At 35.2% G+C, this 24,370-nt stretch overlaps 1 long non-coding RNA gene across 1 annotated transcript; it reads right to left on the bottom strand.

Annotated features, from left to right (window-relative positions):
- Window positions 1–626: 626 nt before the first annotated feature.
- On the bottom strand, window positions 627–24,370 carry LOC133517055 (uncharacterized). Its single transcript, XR_009799318.1, has 3 exons — window positions 24,336–24,370; window positions 21,789–21,836; window positions 627–1,623 (listed from the first exon to the last, which is right to left on the bottom strand). It is a non-coding gene; the product is annotated as an uncharacterized LOC133517055 (long non-coding RNA).

The following is a 24,370-nucleotide window of genomic DNA, read 5'->3' as shown; positions in this document are numbered from 1 at the left end:
CAGGCGGTCTTATGGTTAATCAGTGATCGCTCCCAAACAATGTTTAGCGGCAATAGATAATTTAATTAAAGATTTATTATAGATTTTATTAAAATATACATATATAAAAAAGACATTTTACACATTTAAGTGGTATTTATGATAAATACCAAGACATAAATATATTATTCATAATATAAGTATTTAGTGCGTGATATCATCCATTGCACTTTGTTCTCTCAGAACTGGTCACTAATCCTAGAATTGAAAATGGCCTGCATGTTCCGCAGACATTTTTCAGGATTCCAATTCTACTTAAATCTCCTTGAGACTAGATGGATTTGCGCGATATCCTTTTACGAGTGATTTATACTTTCTCTATACTAAGATTTCAACTTATTTTAAATTAAATTAAATTAAATTAAATAAACATTTATTTCAGAATTAAATTTTAATCGTCGATATAAGAAAATACAAGATAATGCCTGTTTTATGAACAAGTACATTGAAACTTAACTTAACCCAACGTACATACTAGTACGCAATGACGCGTTTCATGCGACGCATTTCTATCTTTTGTGTCAGCGTGTTTTGAATAATATATTTTGTAGGTGTGATCCGTAATTAAGGCGCATTTGGCATTAATAAACAAACGAATTCCCGTTGGTTGTATTGTGATGCACCATTAAGTACAACTTTAGATAACAATGTAATAAATAGAATAACACGTTTTAAACCCAAACTTCGTAGGTATCTTCTACAAGACCACGTAGTTTGCGCCAGACTGGCAAGTCTCGTATCATGAAACCCGCACGATGGCACCACTTGGCTCGAACTTATTGAGTTTTGACGCGACGACCACGGCAAGGCCAACTTGACGAAGTTTCAGCCCCAACTTACTGTCGCTTATTAGAAAAACTTTTGTTCCACAGATAAGTAAACATTCAGCTAAGTACCTATTGCTTATTCGTTTCAAAACTTTTTATGTTATTGAACATGTATAGGACGGATTTAAAATATAACAATAATTGTGTAAAATAAATTGATAATATCTTAGTTCTACTTTAGGTAGTTTTGAATGACGTGTAGTTTACACACCTATATTGTAATATGGCCCCATTCGTCACTTTGCTGACAATTAGAGGAGGATTCGGCTATTTATTGTAAGTAATGAACATCCATGAGAGAAAATATCTCGGGTCTGCCGAAGGATCTTAACTGCGATGTGTGATTAAAACGTCAGTACAAAGCTTGGGTACTCGACAGAACGTGACTTCGAATAATATAGTTACAAGGGATTCCCTCATCTCTCAAAGCTTGTTTGGTAGGCGCAAGCCACGACCGACGTGCGATCCGACTCTACGAGTATCTGATTAAGTTACGTAACATTTCGATGGATTAAAAAGAAAAGTAATGCTACTCGTACCTACTTACATATATGTATAGAAATCAAACAACCCGAACATCTCTAACGGTAGTTTTGGCCCCGTATTGAAGAGTAAGAGTTATATGACGTACCTATACCTATAGGCGTAAATATAGGCGGCCAGTTTACGAGAGTAAATTCAAATTATGTACATTGGCCTTGGAGGATATCTTTAACCATCGGGATTAATTTGGTGCAGGTTTATGGTAAATTGACATCTGTAACAATAATATATTCATTAATGTGCACCAAGTTTAAACTTTAAAATTACACAGAAAACGAAATACAAGTATAAGACTAGGTAACAACAGGCGGTCTTATTGCTAAACAGCTATCTCTTACAGAACTTGGGTAGCAGGAAAGTTATGTACTTGCAACTTTGAACAGGTAGTGCCAATATACATATAAATCAACAAACCAAAGAAAAATATTTTATAAACTAAAATAATATGAACATACATACGATGCACAATAAATATATACAGCGATAAGTAATGTCACTTCAAAAGATTTTTAAAAATGGGAAAGGACTTAGGAGATCGCTTTGTGTGGTAGGGCACAGCACAGGGGATGTCATACCAGATCTAGAGCAGAGCCCAACTGGGGAAGTACCTCCACCTTACAGAAAACCGCAGCCAAATAACACTAGACCCTACTCATAGTGCTGTGTTCCTGCCGGTGAGTAAGGTTGCCAGAGCTCAATGAGGGTGCGGTTAGGGTAGGCAACGCGCATGTAACTCCTCTGGAGTTGCAGGCGTACATAGGCTACTGAAACTGAGACGAGATAGCGAGAACGTTCTTTCTGACATCACTGTCAGTCAGCTAAGTAAGGAAAAATGGAGGAAAGTGGGGAATTAGGAATCTAGAAAGATCTCTTAGAGTGCGAGCTTTTGCTGAGCCTGTAAAAACTGTCGAATTTGAGAAGTGTTGGCTAAGCAGGTTTATATCAAGACTTTTATTAATAACATTTTGCGTAGATATATTTTCATTAGACTCTTTTTTAATGCAGGGTTAAGTTACCCTCGGGTTAAAGTAACCCAACTTATTATGGTACTTCTCATTTTCCAAAATAAACACGTCGATTTATTTACATACTTATCCTACTCAATGACACCTCACACACCGCTCTATAGAAGGTAGAGGCAAGGAGTAGAATCTCCTTAGGCAGAAGTGTTGCAAAAGTGTCCAGCTGTCAGCTATAAATAATAGTTCCAATTATCTCCAGGGTAGCGCTAGAGTAGCTAAGAACCTAGGCGTTATTGACGGAGTGATATGCGCTATGATTTGATTTTTTTCTGAAGTATTCTAGGTAATTTTAGCGTCACCTATTTATGTTTTTTTATCAGACACTTATTGGTATATCGAGATTCTATTCCTTAACTCTACTCTACCTTCCATACACCGCTCGTTGTCGGTAGTCAAACACTATTATTTACATACTTGAAATTTTTGCAATATTCGATTTTCAATTATGTACCTAGACCTCAACCATATATTTTATTTTCAAATATATAGTTACACCACATGCTTCTCTCTTACAAAAGATTCACATAATGAGGGAAATGTAAATCATCCAGATTAACGTATCATATCAATGCAGTTGAGATAAAAGGAAGCAATAATTTTTTCATGCACTGTTTGCTGATCCCGAAGACTCTTTTCCGTTGAAGTCACGCAAGCAAATGTACTTTATTTTTCTTAAAGAACTGCGATTATTGACCGAATATATCATTTATGACGTATTAAAAAAAACTACTTACTAGATCTGGTTCAAAACAATAGAAAAAAATGATATTAGAAACCTAAATATCATTTTTGAAGACCTATCCCTAGATACCCCACACGTATGGGTTTAATGATTTTTTATTTATTTTTTTAATTTTATGATGTATTAAAAAAAACTACTTACTAGATCTCGTTCAAACCATTTTTCGGTGGAAGTTTGCATGGCAATGTATATCATATATTTTTTTTTATTTTTCATTCTGTTATTTTAGAAGTTACGGGGGGGGGGGGGCACACATTTTACCACTTTGGAAGTGTCTCTCGCGCAAACTATTCAGTTTAGAAAAAAATTATAGTAGAAACCTCAATATCATGCTTGAAGACCTATCCACGGATACCCCACACTTATGGGTTTGATGAAAAAAGATTTTTGAGTTTCAGTTCTAAGTATGGGGACCCCCAAAATTTATTGTTTTTTATTTTCTATTTTTGTGTAAACATCTTAATGCGGTTCATAGAATACATCTACTTACCAAGTTTGAACAGTATAGCTCTTATAGTTTCGGAAAAAAGTGGCTGTGACATAATCGGACAGACAGACGGACATGACGAATCTATAAGGGCTCCGTTTTTTGCCATTTGGCTACGGAACCCTAAAAAGTACCACTCAACAAGAGTATTTTGAATAAATCGGGGAAATTAAGCTCTATATTAATTTAGTAGTTATTGCGGTACCTAGAATGACACTTATTTATTTCATTTCATTCTAACGATGCTTAATAATGCTAACTAAAGGCTGGCCACTTTTGCCTAGATAGTAGTGACCCTGCTTTTGAAGTTATATATTATAATTAAATAGTGTGGCTAGTACTAAATTTGCACACACGATGGGTTACCAGAAACAAATATTTTAACCCATTTACAACTACTACTAAGTCTATACTAGTTCTAAGGCGAGAACAGTGGCTCAACGCAAACAGTGGTTCAGTCACCCAAATATCGTTAAATACTGTAGCACCCTCACGTATTAGAATTACCATTACTCGTTCATTTGAATTTGTGCGATTACTGAATGTTTCTGCTGTATTGGCAGGGAAGCAAATAGCCTCTCATGTTGAAATTAGGGTGAGTGAGCCACTGTACCCGGTTATTTTTTCCGAACCATTTTTCCCTCCTTGACATATATTGTTTTTGCTATATTATTTTGATTTGTTTTACTTTATATTATGACCATCACATTTGTTATTTGATGAAACATTAATAGAAAGGAAACTTTTGTAGATTCCAAACTGCAAGAAAAAAAGGCAGAGAATGAGTTAATCTCAATAATTAAAAATTATCATAAGTGTTTTGGTAAGATAACATTTACATGACTGTTACATTGATACATACATACATATAATCACGCCTATTTCCCGGAGGGGTACGTAGAGACCACGGATTTCCACTTGCTACGATCCTGACATACCTCTTTCGCTTCCTTCACTTTCATGACATTCCTCATACACGCTCGGTTTAGGGTGCTCTTGACCTGGCCTTTCTTCAGGATTTCCCCGATTTGATCAGAGAAAGTTCGCCGAGGTCTACCCCTTCCAGCTCCCTCTTCTACTTTTCCCTTATACACTCTCTTTGTTAACCTTCTTTCACTAATTCTTTCCACGTTTCCAAACCATCTCAACATACCTTTCTCAATTTTTGTCACTACATCTTCGTTCAGTCCACACTTTTCCCTTATCACACTGTTCCTAATTCTATCTTGTAATTTTACACCACACACACACTTTTCAACGCTTTCATTTACACTGCATTCACTTGACTCTGATGTTTCTTCTGCCATACCCAACTTTCGCTACCATACATAAGTGTAGGCACCAACACCCCTCTATGCACAGCTAACCGTGCTTTTTGCGACACCTTCTGGCTGCTCATAAAAGCGTTGAGTGCCCCATTCACACGATTTCCAGCATGGGGGGGGGGGGGTTAGGGTCGGCAACGCGCACGTAACTCCTCTGTTGCAGGCGTACATAGGCTACGGAGACTGCTTACCATCAGGCGGGCCGTATGCTTGTTTGCCACCGACGTAGTATTTTAAAAAAAAAAAACACTCTCCTTTCAATGTCTTCATCATGTTTACCGTCCCTAATGACTGTTACTGATAAATAAGTATTTAATTCTACTTAAAGAAAAACAAAGTGTAAAACGGGACCCTATTACTAAAACTCCGCTGTCCGTCTGTCTGTCCGTCTGTCACGAGTCCGTAATGTACATATCTCATGAACCGTGATAGTTAGACAGTTGAAAATTTTACACATGATGTATTTCTGTTGCAAATGCATAACAACAAATACTAAAAATCTGAATAAAAAAATATTGAAGGGGGCTTCCATACAACGTAATTTTGTTGCCGTTTTTATATATATAAAGACTCGCACTTGGTCGGTTTTTCATTCTCAGTCTCATTTTTCTACTTGAAAAACTCAGAATGCAGGGAGACAGATGAATAACCAAAGTACGTTGAGTGTAAATTTCAGCTCGGTACAACAAATTTTTCTTTATAGTTTGGCTGTCAGAAAAATCCTAGTCACTGTTCCCGACCCGACCCTAAAGGGTGTTTTCAAGCTTATGTAAAAAATAGACCAGATATTTTTGAACGGGCATTGTAGATTGTATATTTACGTGTAAAGTATAAATAATATAGCCAACCTTAACTACTTACAAACCGAGTCTACAAGTCGATCAAACAGAACCATAACAAAACAACTTACGATCCGATTCTCTAAAAGTCAAATAATCATTCCAAAATCCAAATTTATTTATCAACTTACTAATCTGAGTGGATGAATCAGTTAATTCGGTACTCAATCCCGCCTGCGTTGCACCATTTGTTACTCCCCTGAGCGAAGAACAATGCCTTTATTAAAACCACAAATGATGGAGTATTTATATAATAAATTGCTACAGTGGATTGTTAAAAGATACGCGCTGTCAGAGGTCTTTGTGCTGTCACACAATAGGCACTTTGTGAAAGATCCGGTAAAAGGCTTTCGGGGCGGCAAATTATTTTGCGGAAAAAAACAATGAAAGTTGTTATTAAACGTAAAACGAGATTACCAAATTACAGCGACTACTCCGCTGTAATTTGGACGAATATTTTACGGTTGTAAAGTCAACCGTTCTTTATTTGTGCATTTGTGTACATACTCACGTATTAATTGTGAACACGAATGTTAAATTGGGACTCATTAGACTATTTACGAACAATTAACTCCCATTGCAGTAACTGTATCGATACAATATTTGAGGAATTATTTTCACGCATATTCATCACTGTTATATAGATAAGTATAATATATAGGACTAATAATTAAAATAAACTAGGGAAGGTCCGACTGAGTATGGTAACCAGTGTCATAACAGGTCATGGACTATTTAACAAACATCTTTTCACAACAGGTGTCACAGACAATCCCCTATGCCGAGGATGCATGGAGACAGAAAAAACAGCCTCTCACGTGGTGCTAGAATGCAGCGGAGTGACTCCATTACAGGGCAAAACATCTCGGAACCCGGAGAGACCTCCCCGAGGTCCTACTCAACATTAAAGGTTTGATAGGATTCCTCGAGGAGCTGGGCTGGCAGGACCAGCCCACCCCCACATGTCACGCAAAACAGGCGCCAGTCGTCGAGTTGCGGAAAATTAATTATTTTTTTAATATACAATACAATACAATAATTAAAATAAAATGATACCTAGTTACTACAAGACCTACAGGTGTAGGTCTTGTGGTAACTACCTAATTCTACAGATATTATAACTAATTGTCACTTCCTTTGACTCCCACAAACCGAGACAAATCTATCAATGCTTACAACCAGAGCTTCGCCGAAACACCTTTGAGTTGAAAGTACATCAAACCTCGTTATAGATATATTGGATTACTTTCGGCGATGTTAGTATGCTTCGGACCCTCATAAACGTCAAGCGCCACCGGATATGGGTCCGAATTGAGCGTCAAGCGTCATTCCACATTACAGTCCAAATAAACACGCGTCTCTATGGTGCGATAAACCCGGTCGGTGGAAATCACCTAATTTATCATAGGAGTATAAACGTAGAAAAGGTTCCATCATGCTTTGTTGTCTGAAGTTTACAAGTGTCCAGTCTGTGTCAGTTTGTGTTTAGGAAGAGTGAATTTAATCATAGACACAAGCCTTATTAATATAAAATTAGATTAAACATAAAAGCGTACCTTGCTTTTGCTAATTCCAACTGGATTGCAGTAGAGATTATTAATGTTTTATGTAAATTATTTTATGGTAAAAATATGTGACTGTCACTGTGATACTGCAGGCAAAAAATAATCCATGTAAACAAAATCGCATGCAACAGCTAGTCTAATAATATAATAATTCGCAGCACAACGATTGTGGTAATGCAGGCCAATCTCGTTGTCTTTCATAAATCACTCAAAAATTTGCTTACTGCATACACTATCGTAAATTATTCTCATGTCGCGTTATGTAGTGCAAACGCATAGTGAGTATTAAGACAGTAGATGAGGTACAAGCACCAGTTATAAAACTTTAGACAGCGTAGTTGCAAATAAACTTCGGTTATATACCTTGATTTTCTTTGCGAGACAACTGAGCCTTACCAAAAAACTTAAGATTAAATTTACCGTTAGCAGAATTAGAACAAAAATATATACATAGTACACAACAAAAGTACACGGCCTACACATTTTTCACCCCACCAACGGGATAATGCCAATAATATCCAATTTAACGTCGTAAAAATTCATTCATTCAAAATCATTATTTAACATAAAAGTCAATTCTACCAGCTAACATACGAAAACAACTCAAAATTTGCATGAGATTACCTTGCCCGACATGTGGATAAAATGCAACTTTCTCATTAGTTTCTGAATAATCGAGAGGGTTTTTACCAGTTGGTGTGGTGAAAAAATAATTAACGCTGCTGAATACAATAGCTATGCGATTCATTGAGAAATTTAATATTGTAGTTATTTACTTAGCCTACTGTAACACGCAACGTTATACGCGCAGTCAGTGCGTTTATGTGTCTCCACGCGTGGCGGCCGCGGAACTGACGTGACAGGCATTACTGCTGCTTTCATACAATTTCTCTATTTTCACGAGAACACAGCAACAGGGACACGTAAATTTAAGTTCGGTACGTACAATGTGCTTGACAGTTCTGAACATTCATGCTGCCGTAAATTCATTACACGATTTCAAAATTCTAATTGTCCGAGGTATGTCGTCCCAAGGTACGACAACCAAGAAACACCAATTGGGTGGATAGAATTGATCTGAGTTTTAAACTTTGGCTATTATGCTGCTATAAGTATATTTTGTTACAAGCTGCTTTATGTACATTTTATTGGATGTTATTGCAAGAGGTATGGCCTATAATTAATTGTCTTTCATCGCATTTAATAGCACGGTAAACTATGCAGGTATAATGATTATTTTATTTTTATTTAGACTTGTTCTTTAGAACTAAAAATAATTATTAATAAATATAAAGTTAGGTGAATATTTTACCGTCCTACTACTCCAGTGAATTAACAAAATATATAAACTACGCACTCATATAGTATCTCCAAATAACAGTAGACAGTGCTCACCAAAACAGTGCCACGTAGGTAACTAACAACAATGAAATACAAAGGCATAAGTCTATACCCGACTCGTGAAGAAACTATGGTTTCTTTCGATTTAACCTAGTTACTCCTAAGCGACTCAATTTGTCGGTTTGGCATGCGAAACATGAAACTCGCAGCTTTTATATCTAAAAGCGAACCGTCACACCCACGCTACGAGGAAATCAGTCGCCTGACGACGTATTGGGAAGATATGTATATATAGATACATTCAGGATTCCGACTGTGTTTTGTTAAAGTCGCCGAGGAGAAATTGACGGATTACAATGTGACAAAAATCTATCGGTAGGTAAATGTTTGATCACTGGCATATTCGGTTTTAAATAGATTGATTATTCTAACCGACTTCAAAAAATAATAGTAGGAGGCGAATAACAATTTGCCTTAGTTTAATATCTTTTGCCTCTACTCCCATTTTCTCAATGTTGTAATGTTTTATCTTTCATTCAAGACTCATGTTGCATTTACCCATACCAATTTGACACACTTGTATTATTGTATCGATTCTGACATAAGTAGCAAAGCGATAACTGCTACCTACGCAAACAATGGCTACATTAATAAAACAAATTGCTGGCTCAAGGGTATTCGTGATACTATGCTAAAAAATACACCATGATCTAACACGGCCGCTAAGCAATGGGTACTTGAATTGTGTCAACACAACCCACAGAAAATCTCCACCCTACAAATAAGTTTTCAACATTTAATATTGAATATTCTTAAAAAACCGGCCAAGTGCTAGCCAGACTTGCGAAGGAAGGATTCCGTACCCATTATCTAAGGGAGCCCCGTTAAATATTTATTTTATTCTGATTTTTAGTATTTTTTGTTATAGCGGCAACAGAAATACATCATCTGTGAAAATGTCAACTGCCTAACTATCGCGGTTCAAGAGATACAGCCTGGTGACAGATGGACAGACGGACGGAAAGCGGAGTCTTAGTAATAGGGTCCCGTTTTAACCTTTGGGTACGGAACCCTAAAAAAAGTAGAAATCTTTCAATACAACAGGATTCTAATGTACGTAAATGTTTCCAAGGATTTATTAATTATATAAAAAATTTATATATATATATATATATATATATATATATATAAATATAATTTTGATCGTTTATAATTAATAAATCCTTGGAAACATTTACGTACATTAGAATCTTGTCGGATATATATATAAACACTTGGCGACATAATAAAAAAAAAAAATAAGAAACTGAAACTTTATAAACTCTTTGTCCTTAAACGTGACTTACGGCCCGATTCGATTTAAGATCTTGGAAAGATCTTTAAAAGACCGATAGCTAAACGACATATCAAAATTGACGTTTATTTCGATTTATGTCAAAGTGACATTGATTGCCTGAATCGAGCTGCTTCTGTCAATTATACGACATACAAACGATATCTAAATGAGAACTTATCTAAACCAGAACTTCGAATCGTATTTCATTCTTCGAATCGGGCCGTTAATCTCAACAACCTTTATCTAACTATAGAAATGTCTTTAAACAATGGAGAAAGGTAATTTTTCCCAGCTGATTTAAACTGCATTTGTTATCTCTGATTTGTCCGCCACTTGAAATCTTATCTGTAAGGGTGAAACGACCACGATTATTTTCGAATACACATAAATTCCTTTTTCCCTGATTTACATTATAAAACTTTATTACCTTCAACTTATGGGATAAATAAGGAAATAAATAAATATTTTAAGACATTATTACAAAAAATTACTAAGTCCCACAGTAAGCTCATTAAGGCTTGTGTTGGGGGTACATAGACAACGATATATATATAATATATTAATAGTTATAAATACTTAAATGCATATAAAACACCCATGACTCAGGAACAAATATCTGTGTTCATCACACAAATAAATTCCCTTACCAGGATTTGAACCCGGGGCCATCGGCTTCGTAGGCAGGGTCACTACCCACTACCTAGGCCAGACCGGTCGTCAAAATGTATGTATGTATGTTTTTGTTATAGTGTAAGCATAAATTTTATAACCCGGGATATAAAATATTGATATTATATTAAATAATTTATTGTAATATTTTCGATTTATACCACATTGTCGATCCATAAGCGACAATGTGGTACCTTTTGATTGCGAATGACACATATTATGTTAAACATGTCTCATGCTTGGTTAAGATTTAAATTTCAGTGGATTTATTAAGAAATAGTACATTTATTAAGAAACGGAGGGTTGCAGGCCAAGTAAATATAGACGGCTGAGCGTAGCGAGTCGGTTAGGGATACGCGGCCGGCAACCCCATTTCTCGTCGAGATTTGTATAGTGCAGCCTGTCTCAAACTTGCAATTAAATAATAATAAAATATGATGATCATTGTTTCATGTCCTAACGTGATGGGTTATTCACGCCACCACGCTTTTTTCTTTTTTCTTTTTTTCTATTATTATTTTGGGGTTATCCAAAGGCGAACGAATATTTGATTATTTTTGCGCTACGACGCACGGTTTAGGAGACACAGCCCTATATAGTAATATAATAATAATTCAGCCTATATACGTCCCTCTGCTGGGCACAGGCCTCCTCTCATGAGCGAGAGGGCTTAGGCTATAGTCCCCACGCTAGCCCAATGCGGATTGGGGACTTCACATACACCTTTGAATTTCTTCGCAGATGTATGCAGGTTTCCTCACGATGTTTTCGTTCACCGAAAAGCTAGTGGTAAATATCAAATGATATTTCGTACATAAGTTCCAAAAAACTCATTGGTACGAGCAAGGATTTGAACCCGCGACCTCTGGATTGAAAGTCGGACGTCATATCCACTCGGCCACTACAGCTACAGCCCTATAAAGATTTTTTTTTTTCAGTCATACAGAATTTCGTAATTTTCTTTCCCCTTTTAATAACCCTGAAGTAATAATGAAAAAAGAAAAAAAAGCATAATGGCAGAATATTGCTTATAGGTTTTTAGTGTTCCGTACCAAAAAGGTAACAAAAGGAACCCTTATGGTGCGACTCTGTCCGTCCGTCTGTCCGTCTGTCACATCGCTAAATATCTCGAAAACCACTTACTTAAGCTATCGATTTGAAATTTGAAATAGTTATGAACAACGCTAACCCAGACTCATTGAAAGTATTTTTTTCAACAATGGAAAATGCCCAATATGAAGAGGGGGGAAAATTTCAAAGTCTACTGACTAGTTCAAATGGGCTATAATTTGAAAGAGCTCAAATTGTAAATTCTAAAACATTTTTTTTTTTCATAGAGAAAAATAAATACATTAAGGAACCTGTAAAAAAATACCATTCCCCCGTATCTCCGAAGTTTACGGACGAAAAATTATGATTTTTTACATAATATTAACATTACTATATATTTTACAGGAAAAATATAATCAGTTGCTCTATCTTGGACTAACAAAAAACCTTTCCGAATTTAGTTTGCAGTTTAACCAACTTTACGTGTGTTTACCCCTGAAATTTCTATGAAATTACATTACATACACCTTTTTTCAAATATAATATCATTTTTTTAAATCGGTTCACATGATCTATCCTCCTATCCAATAAATTATGAATTATCCTCGAAAAACCAACATACGTGCATTACATCGCGCAAATTCTATCTATTCGATTTCAATGTTATTTGTCGTGAGATCACCGAATGGGTCCTACGGAAGACCAGCGCTGGCTTCATAGCTAGAATTATGCTGAGTTGGGTTCATTTCGTGATGCGCACTTAATGCTCTGTTCTTCTGTTTTTGTTGCTTGTACATATTCCTACATGTTTGTGACTGTCACGAATAAATGTCTTTTATCTTTATCGAATTAGTAAGACAATTTGCCGATAGTAATTTGCTTTACACAACTATACTTAATATAGGTGCATACTTTTGTTCAAAAGTCTCTCGCCTTTATACTTACATGATATAATTCGGGTTTGTACGGAACCCTCGGTACGCGAGTAAAACGAGCTCGCACTTGATCGTTTTTTTATGGTTGAATGCCAAGACGTGTCACAATTTGACGTTTAAAAACAAAAGAAGGTTGCTTTATTTAGATGTGTAAGGCTGTATGACATTCCTTGACATGTCATCTTCACTCATCGCACCGGATATCTAGTATTTCCGTACCTAATTTGTAGTATACATAGGTAAGAAATGTCAACATTTCATTGCAAGTTTGGGAAAATAAATTTACGAGGGCTCCCTGCCGTTGCCAGTCTTTTGGCCCGTGATGCTGGCGGCATTTCCACTTTGGATGGGACCTACCCCAAATTACGCAATTTTCATTAGGCAAAGTTAAATGCAGCTAACTAGCCACTGTTTGCTTTAAACCATTATTGCTGAACGCCCGCGCCGTGCCCATCGCTTCATCCGATCGCGTGCGTCAAAGGTTTAATGTTAATTTGCAACTTGCACAATTGTGATGTGTGTTGTGCGGTTGTGTGCGAGGACGGCAATAAAGTGTATATTGAACGGATTTACTAAGTATATTGGCTTTTGGTTTAGTTTATATTGAAATGAAGTTTTTGTTTTGTTTATTCAGACCATGCACCAGAAAACAACGCGATGACTAAATGTGGCACGATCGCGCCATATGATATATTCTTAAATATATTAAATGATAATTGGAGCGCGTTTTTAAAATCTTATTTATAGACTAATTAATTAAGTTTAAAAAAATAATCTGCTTATTTTTACAAAAATAACATCAAATAATTGTGGACTTAAGTAGCAATTTTAAATTAAAAAGTTGTTGTTGTTGTAAGACTAATTAATTAAGTTTAAAAAAATAATCTGCTTATTTTTACAAAAATAACATTAAATAATTATGGACTTAAGTAGCAATTTTAAATTAAAAAGTTGTTTTGAGTTAAGGAGTCCTCTTACCTACATTATAGGTATTATTATTTTTTATATTTACTTTTTTAAAGTAGGTGATTAGGTCAGATTATCAGGTGACGTTAGTAGTAGCCTTCTTAGCACCATATTCAAATCATTTGAACTTGCGGCTGTTTTAAAATTACATACGGCCCGATTCGAAGTTAAAGGCTTGTATTATTGGTACTCAGTCAACGCTATATAATATCGGGTGTTCCAGAAAGTATAAGCACAAGATCTAAATGAAATATAATAACTATTTTTTGTAAATTTCAAGTGATTTATTGGTTAATCCAAAATTTTAACTTATTTCGAAACAAATACAGGTACCATATTTTGGACAACGTCAATTGTAAGCCAAAGATCGCACCTTGGATCGAACGGTCGACATAAGCTTCAGCACAGATTTATTTCCGATGACTTTAGAGGCTTTCGACCAGTTTCTCTTGAAAGCGTCTATGGAATCTGCAGGCTTAGTGTTTTTTCGGAGATATGCCTTAGTCAGAGCCCAAAAAGTCTCGATTGGCCTGGCTTCCGGGCAGTTCGGCGGATTCATTTCCTTAGGCACATAATCGACTCGGTTGTCTCTATACCACGATAACGTAGCCTTGGAGTAGTGCACCGATGCCAAATCTGGCCAAAATAAAACAGGACCATTATGCTCACGGATCATAGGCAATAAGCGGCGATTGAAGCATTCCTTGATGTATGTATCGGCTTTCATTGTTTGTGTGGTGACGAATGGCTTGGACAACTTTCCGCACTCGCAGATTGCCTGCCAAACCATTGCTTTTTTGCTGAATTTTTCGATGAAAATCGATTTTTCGGCATTATCGACTTCCTGATTTTTTCGTACAGTGTAAAACTGGTCACCTGGAAGCATTTTATAGTCGAATTTGATGTAGGTTTCATCATCCATAATAACACATGCAGATTTTCGGCACAAAAGGCTATCATAAAACTTTCTCGCCCTTGGTTTCACGCATGCGGCCTGTTTAGTGCTCCGCTTCGGTTTTTTCTGCTTCTTAAAGGTCTTCAAACCAATTCTTGCCTTGGCACGTTGGACATTACTAGCCGATGTTTTTAGTTTTTTGGCCACATCCCTAACCGACAAATCTTTTTTTCTGCGAAACATCTGTGCAATCTTACGGTCCAGATTTCGGTCCACAGGCCCCTTTTTTCGGCCACTTTTAGGTGCATCGTAAAAGGTGAAATCATTACCATACTTTTTAATAGCTGTACGTACGGCTCCGATGCTAATTCCTTCAGAAATCGCCAACGCTTTTAAAGTGATGTTGGGTATCGTACACCATTTGTGCACAATCTGTTTTCGCCTTTCTGGAGAAATGCCCCGCATTTTGAGTATTTTGCACAAAATATTTACGTAGAATGCAAATATACATTGGTAATGAAACGACTGACAATTCCATATCTTTTTTTATTTTCAGCCAGTATAAAAAAACAAAAAGGCCGCACTGCAAAGACGTGCTTATACTTTCTGGAACACCCGATATATAAATATTTATATTCATAGAAAACACTCATGACTCACGAATAAATATCTGGGTTCTTCACACAAATAAATACCCTTACCGGGATTCGAACCCAGGACCATCGGCTTCATAGGCAGAGTTACTACCCACTAGGCTAGACTGGTTGTCAAAAATTTCCGCAGTAGCGTTATTAAAAACGAAATCAAAATTACAAAATGTCATAACATATAGGTATATGAACCAGGAACCCATTCCAATTATCATAACTATTGTATTGGTAAACCCTTGGATTGGTAAGCCGTCAGCTCGCGACCGATTACGTCATTTTTTGTCTAGTTGCTTTGCTATATTGTTCGGCATTTCCGTTATAAATCACTGGAAAATAAACTTAGTCTAATTTCCGCTAAAAATGGCAGCAAATAAAAAACAGCGTATTGCAACAATGATAACTAATTGAACATTTATTTATTTATTCTTATAGTTCAATACAAATTACTTAGTACTTACATTATGCGAATTTGGATCTTATTTGTCTGTAATATTTCCATTGCTAAGCCCATAAAAAGAGTTTGATGATAATCTCTGAACAAAATTTTATTTATTAATAATTGGGACCGACTTCAAAAACTAAGTTATTACCAGGATGTTTATATTTATTTTATTATTATTATTAGGTATTAATTACTTTTTGACAGAAAATTCCTTCACGACGGGATAGGGACGGGACTCGTGGACAAGGATAGGAGTGGGGTTTATACAAGTTATTTTGTGTTTTTTCAGTGGATCAGTTTTTTGAAGGCGGTTCCCTTTAAAAAAAAATAAGTTAAGTTATTGTAGTTTTGATTTTTTAATTTTATCATTTTTCTTGTACATGACATATGAAGATTATTAGGTTAATCAGTAATTAATATTTGCACTATTAATAAGTAATAGAAGAGATTCATTCATAAAGTATTCATGCAATTTTGCACCATATGTACTGTACCTTATATGTACCTACTGTTATTGCATTACTCGCATGACGAACCATGAAAATTACTTACACTAAAAATGACACTTACGAGAGTAACCTAATCAAAATCCAACTAAATTAGAAATACACTGTCAATGAATTAAACGTATGCAGAATCTGACCTCATCAGAAAAGGGTTCATTATTAAATTTGACGCAGTTATAATTTGCTTTAATCATAGGTAATTGAACTTACTTAGAACCTGAATTTCTCAAAATTTAATTTTTAGCGGATAAGACATACCCCTACTCAGTATTAAACCAATACGACCTCATGAGAGTTGGACGATTTCAGAAGCTACCTAACTAAATAAGAATCTCGAAAAGTTAGGATTGAACCTATTTTGAATTTGGTAACCTCCGCCCAAACCCTGCAAGGAATATTGTAGTAGCTTAAAATTACTAACTAAAATGTAAAGTTATGAAGTGTATATTTGTTAAGCTGTTAAAAAAAAAGAGATATAACAAACATTAACACACGATATCCGCAAAGACTTTCGGCTTCCAAAAATTCACACTGCAATGAGGGGTAGATATAGTTACGCCATGTGTATTAATGATCATCAATAATTTGCAGATTAATTTGCAATTAAGAGAACTACCTCTCAAAAATGAAGGCACATACTTTTTACTTGGCTAAATGTTTTTAAAGTGCCATTCAATATTTTGATAATGTAAGTATTTAACCAGGTTAGTATATGAAACGAAATGCATGTTTTTATATTGACGGTGGCAAACAAGCATACGGCCCGCTTAATGATAATGAGTCTCCGTAGCTTATGGACGCCTGCCATGGTATGCATACTAAACTAGTTGCCATTCAATATATTCATATCCAGTATCAAAATTCCTACTTCATCTTATCAAATTACACAAAAATTTTCTTAAAAATTAATCAATCTTAATATTTATGATGTATGTGAGCAAATTAACTAAAACTATTATCGTAATTGGTGATTTATATGAAAACTTTAAAATAATGTAAATTCACTTATTATTCTCAACTGACACGAAATGTATTTTTATACTATGTTAATGCCAAACTAGCATACGGCCCGCCTAATAGAAAGCAGTCTCCGTAGCTTATGGATGCCTATGCATATTAAACTTCATGCTATTTAAAAACTTTAATTAATCTTAGTATCTATTTTCATTAGACAGAGTCTATACAAACACATCATCCTTATGTTCGGAATTACTTTCTGCATTTTGCTGCATGATTGTTTCGAAGTTGCCATTTAAAAAATCTCTTTCACCTAGCTCTAAATCTAGGCCAACCATTTCAAGAATATTCAACAAGGTTGGTTACTTGGATGCGGTTATCGCAGCGACGCTGTTGCAGCGTTGACGTAGGGCGATGTCACTTTCCTCGATAAATTTAATTGTGTTGATATCATGGCCACATAACCGCCGCGATTAGAACAACAATAACGCTACTGCGGTCCCTAATCACTTAAAAAAATATATATTTCTTCTTTTTGTTACAGAAGAAATGGATGGAATTTATCGTACAATTTGTCGCGGTCGGTGTTGATGGCATGCTCTGTGGTAAACTAAGAATTATAATTTTTAACCGGCGAAAAAAACGGAGGAGGTTCTCAAGTCGACGCATATATTTTTTTTATGTATGACGCATAACTTTTTTTTATAGCAAAACAGATTTTTGTTTATCGACGTTACACGACGACAAAGCTATTACAGTTCGTTATACTGTCACTAAGTTATAATCCAATAATAAACCATGTTTTTATTAAACAATGTCCTTTTAGGCAAAAGGTAAATACGATTTCAATAGTAATGGCGTGAAATACTGCAAATTATGTCACGCCCGCGTCATAATTTTGACAGATGATATTATTTTATATTTCATATATTTGTAAGCGGTTAATTGTTGTTATTAACATCTTCCTACTATTATTACTTTCTTATGATAGAAACTAGTGGCTCTGGGAGCTGTAGACCTTGCAAACCCAATATAAAAAAAAATCATTTATGAACTATTCGTACATAAAAAAATTAAAATTAAATGGTCGCTCAATATTGTACCGTCGGTAGAAGCCGAAACGCCTGCAATGTAGATTTCTATCTGTTGTTTATCTAAAATCCACTAGAATTCACCACAGAATTAAGTTCACTGTATGCCACATCCATCCTTCCACATATTCATGCTTCTTGTATCCACATTCTCCATTCTCCCAAATGAAATGTAAATAAATATTTAGGTCGCAGCATTCTGGCGCAGCGACGTCACACGCTGTTTGAACGCCCGAGGCTGCCAGTTTAATTACGAACAGTTTTCATACCATTATGCGAAACGAACGCTGATGGGCCCTGCTGACGCCGTTCACATGTTACGTGCTTTTTGGGATCATTTTAAGATATGCCAAGACTGTGTTATATCTCGTATTTTTGCTTATTTTACTAACTAACAAATCACCAGGATCTAGATAATAATATTTTAAATGACTGACTCGTTCTTAAGTACCAGGGGCTTATTTTCTCGAACCATATTAGGCTAATATTATTAGTGTGTTGTCAGTTTGTGGACTGATAATATGTATTTATTAGTCTAATACCGTTCAAGAAATGGGCCCCATCAGCTAAATATAATTTTTCAGCATTATTTCTACTTGTAAAGTACATCGGTAAGTATCTGTAAAAAAAACAACTATGACTTTCCACATGCAATTAACGAAGCGTGTACAGTCAGCATCAAAAGTAGCGGGTCAAATAAGGTTTCATAAGTATCTACCATTCTGTAACAGCTAAACAAAAGTGATGTCTTTAATAATAGAGCAACAAAGACTGTAAAAGATATACTTTCGAGCGTGAATTTTAGAAATTTATCTATATGTATTTGGAAAAGTTATCCGGAATATCAGATACTTTTGGCGCGTTGTTTCATCCGTTACTTTTGATGCTGACTGTACGCGCGAGAGCCTAAATTTCTTATGATTACAAAGCACAGTATTATGCGAATGATATTAAAATTCCGTTTGTCCGTAACAAATTGAGGAAACTGAAAAGGCTTCTCTAATGAGATAATAACATTTCCGTACAGGTGGCCAGGCCGCTGCGAATATTCCATTTTACCGACGCCTTAGGCTCTTGTATTATAAATATGTTTCAGAGTTTCGTTGCGGATTACTTAGCATTTACATTTATTCGTATTTGTTCGTATGCAAAATTAAACAACTCGTTCCTCTGTTTAGTTTTGACTAAATTGTTATCAGTTTATTCAAATAAACTATATTATATAAACCTACTAAAATTAGAAACGTGAGAGTAGCTATTTTATCTGTTACCCCTTCACGCTTAAAACGCTAAATGAATTCAGATGTGTGTGTAGATGTTGTTTTTTTATATACTACGTCGGTGGCAAACATGCATACGTCCCGCCTGATGGTAAGCGGTTACCGTCGCCTATGGATGCCTGTAACTCCAGAGGTATTCCATGCGCGTTGCCGACCCTAACCTGCCGCACCCTCGTTGAGATCTGGCAACCTTACTCACCGGCAGGAACACAACACTATGAGGGTAGGGTCTCGTGTTATTTGGCTGCGGTTTTCTGTAATTTGGTGTGAAGTTAGTCAAGTCCCGGAGAACGAAGTAGGATAGTATTTGTCACATATAGTCTGTCAAGCTGAACTTGTCAGTAGCAATGTAAAGCAAACTAAAGTATGGTACCTATCCCTAGACAGCCGCTAGATTTTTTAAGGCCGCTCGCGCTCCAGACGTATCTAAAAATTTGCCTATTTGCGATAATATATTATACAATCGTGCTACTGAGGCACAACTAAGAAAATAAAGGTGGCGCGTGCACAGCTGGTAAAATTGCCCATTAAAAAATCACGCGGCCTGTGACGTCACAGGCCTAACGGCTGCGCCAAATTATTGTATGAAAAGAATCATGAAAGACAAGCTTTTGTTATTTACGCCGTAAAAAAGTGTTTAAGTGTATTTACATATTTTTTCTACTCCCGTACTTTTATTTGTCATTTAAAGGGTCGTGCACACATCTTTAAAACCCTATCTTATAGTTGTCAAGACAAGTCTTTAGTCTATTCCCCAAAAACGCATTTTTGCATACACGCAGTATATTTTTGGTACTTTTCGATACTTCGTGTAATGACCACTTAAAGAATATTGTATGAAATACATTGTTTAAATGTCATCTGTGACAAATAAGTGAACCATAGACAAGTTTTTATAATTTCATTCACTCATTTTCTCGCCCGTACCCTACATTCTTTGTTACTTCTTGAATGAGGTTATTGTGGTTGTCTGGTTGTCGAATAAAAACTTAACTTTTATGTTAAATAACAGTATGTATTTCAAGTTAAAATGGATGAAGACGATAACTTAGTGTCTACGCCTGAAGAAATAAAGTGATGGCCCAAGAAGTCACTAAAAAATTTTCTGCCTTCAAAATCGCGATAGATGAAATGAAAAATATTTGTTAAATTTACAATTTTATTTCAAAGTAAGTGCTTGGTCGTAGAAAAAGTATTGTATGCAACGTTGTTTAACTCAATCAAAAAATACTCGTGGCGTCTTTATTAACAATTTTCGCCTTCGCCTTAAATTGTTACTCACGCCACTCGCCTAACTATGAAATACCAAATAAACTCAAACCAAATTAAATCCAAATGAACGTAATAAATAATGTATCATTCAAAATCATCATTTAAAAGTCAATTCTACCAGCTAACGTAAGGAAACAACTCAAAATTTGCATCTGATTATTTTGCTCCACATGTGGATAAAATGCAACTTTCTCATTAGTTTTTGAACAATCAAGAGGGCCTTTACCAATTGGTGTGGTCAAAATATTTTATAACTTTTTTTTTTAAATAAATACGTTCCACAACACCGCATGCGATGTTTTGTAATATTTTTGATAAATATTCGAGTTTCAAAACTTAAAATTGTAATATCATTTTATTGCCCAAATGTATATCATTTATATTACATTACACATAGTATAACGAGAAAAAATAGTATTTTATGCAACCGTTGTTTAAGAGAGGTGGTGAAAATAACTGTTTCATGCATGTGCATAACTGCATATCTAGTTGGTTGTAGATACCAACTAGATATGCACACTAGCTGTAATGCTTAAAGAAAAAATAAATTAAAATAGTAAATCAAAATTATAACAAGTGGGGAATAACAAGCCACTTTTATGTGCAGAAAAATATTCAGATACTATTAACTATATATAGGTCTACGCTACACTTGTCTAACCGTAGAAATAATGCAAAAACTTTGTATGGATTTATAATATATTATTATGTTCGTATATACAAGGCCAGTTAACCTCAATAATAAAGCAACCTAACCTACACAGCTGCCCCGTGTTAATTTGGAAACCATTTTACGACCCTACAATTTGTTCAAATAAACGTCGCCGGATTTAAATCCTTGGACGCCAATGTCTCCTCAAGGAGCAATATGCCCAAGAATCAGGAAGGCTGGGCTTTCGTACTGCTTTGCCTGAGTAAAACGTTGCAACTTGTATACAAGCTATACGGCACTTACGTCAATTCACAGGGAAGTTAAGGCTAACGGACATGGCACGCGCTGAGCACGTACCTCGTAATTCAGTTCGCAGGTGCGCCGACAATACGATGACAAGGAAAACTGAAATTTATTAAAAATTGGGGTTTGAATACTTTGTGTTGTCCGTTGATGGATTGGTTCAATAGGAGTAATTTTCGACAGTTTTGTGGCAATACTAGTAGTAGCTGTTTATTAAAAGGTCGATTTACATACAGACAGCGATACTAAAAGAATTTGCGTTTTATTACCTATAAACATTTATATTTAGTGTAGTATGTATCCAAGATACAGACTGTGCCTAGTTTGAGGCCGACGGATACTTGCTTTATTATAAAAGTTCAGTCAGGTTAAGCTAATTATCTATAAGGCTCAGTTTGGAAAAAATGGACCGGCAAATAAACGGATTTCTTCAAGACAATAGTCTTGTAGATATAAAACAATTAAGCTTGTTGCAAAATTGTAACAAAATCCCTTAAATTTGATATCAGCTGAAATATTTTTTTATTAAAAACTAAGCGGAATAACAAAGGTAATGTGTATTCGGATAATTTTCTTCATAAGGTCGGGTAATCCAAAAAATGACCTTTCAACATATTCATTTTTCATTTTCTTTAACCTTCATCCAACACGAATTAACCAAAAACAAAAAAGCATATTATGAAAAAGTTTGTTAAGATACTTTACGTATAATAATGTATCATATCCATTGCTCTAAATTATGTTTTCGTACTTGTCCACTTAGCTAACACAATCCATATCAGAACGGAATCTGAGCCGAAACTCGGATTCCATTACACCTATACATCGGTTGCATTTCCTTTTTGTATGGAGGGCCAGTAATGGGGAAAGTTTTTCCTTCTCCCGTAATTGTGTGGGCCGATGTAAGGTAATAAATAACCACAGGCTGTGGGCCCTCTGATTGAACTTGCTAATGAATGAAGGACAAGAAATTCGGAAATCGAAATGATTCTTGTACGGAGCTCGATGCTCTGAAAAACGACTGAAGTTTCCGAGTTAAATTTTTCACGTTCCGACAGATCGGATTTTAGAGGGTTTTATGACATCAATTTCTTCTTTCTAGATAGGTTAGCGCTGTAGGTACTTTTAACCATAGAACTGTGAGAAATAGAACTGTTAAACTTCAAACGTGCGACCAAAAATGAAATGCAAGTGTGTAAATTATCTATGTGAGATCAAAAAAAGTGATGTCATGTCACATGTTAATCATCTATCGGTATTTGACTGCTTAATAGACTACTGTTTCAATTTTTGTTATTGTATATAAATAAAAAATGTATACGAATATAATTAGATCCTATTAGCGCCTTTTGTATCTTAAAAAAATTAAATAACGAAACTGATAACCGAGGGTATAGTCAGAATCAAAATATGTAAACAAATATAATCGTAACACCTTTGTTACCATGGATTGATAAGTCTCGATATATTTGGTCACTTCGGTCGTCACTATCTATTTGATGCTGACTGTACGGCGGGTCCTTCAATACTTCCCAGGAAATAAATCAAGCAACGTAGTTCAAATTTACCGCTAAACTTATGCATGTTTGAAATACTCGTAGTACACCAATCGTTGTTATTAGAGGCCATTATCGATTTTAGTCGCAAAAATAACAAATTGATAGATTTAGTCTATGAAATTGTACACCTTTTGCTAACTATTAGAAATAACAAGTAATGGTTTGTATTAGCACGTCTGTGCTGTGCTGTTATCTTTCAATTTAATAAGTCATTTTTTTTTTAAACAGGCTCACTTAATTAGTAATAATTAATATATTTCTGATGGACGTTTAGATAATCGCGCGTAAAGCACTGATTTTAAAGCTCTTATTTGTAAATTTTGAAAGTTTGGACTGCTAAAAATGGTAATTTTGTATTACATATAACTATCCTGTACTTCAACTTTAATAAACTACATTTTTGTTATTATAAATTTGAAGTAGTGTAAATGTACATGTATAATGAAGTGTAAACTTCAAAACGAGTGACATTTTCTCTGAAAATCGACTTAATTTCAACATTATTCTGATACTTAAACAATCTACAACATTTGCTGAAACTGTTCTTAAACATTTTGTATAATTTACCACCATCATTTTTTGATGAATTTTTAAAAACTGTCCTGTCTCATCACATATTACCGGGGTCGCACGCTTGCGACCTAATTATTAAAAGGGCAAGATGAGAAGACGTGGTAATAGAAACCAATACTTGTTATTTAGATATTACGTAACAAAAGATGGACAATTTCAACAACTAAATCAGTCAATTTTACATTTTTGCTCTAAAATCGTTACCGGGCTCTTAAGTCGCGTATGAAAGTTAATATATCTTATGAAGCAATAATATTATGTTAATATATCGACTAGTCATATGATGTGATCATTCTGTCAAGCCCTAGCGTAACGCAAAAATTTATATCTTTACACTAAAGCACACCACGGAAGAAAAACTTATAATTGACTGTGTAAGCCAGCTTCTTACTCTATTTATGCTATTAATTTCTTTGTAGTTTTACATGTAAAATGTATTATTGTTGATGCAATAAAAATATTTACTTACTTAATTTAACAAAATATTGTTTGGATGATTTCGCC

Source organism: Cydia pomonella, chromosome 4, assembly GCF_033807575.1.
Source record: "Cydia pomonella isolate Wapato2018A chromosome 4, ilCydPomo1, whole genome shotgun sequence".
In the NCBI taxonomy this organism is placed as follows: Eukaryota; Metazoa; Arthropoda; class Insecta; order Lepidoptera; family Tortricidae; genus Cydia; species Cydia pomonella.
Note: the sequence above shows the minus strand (reverse complement) of the source record. Positions and strands in the feature narration are given on the sequence as shown.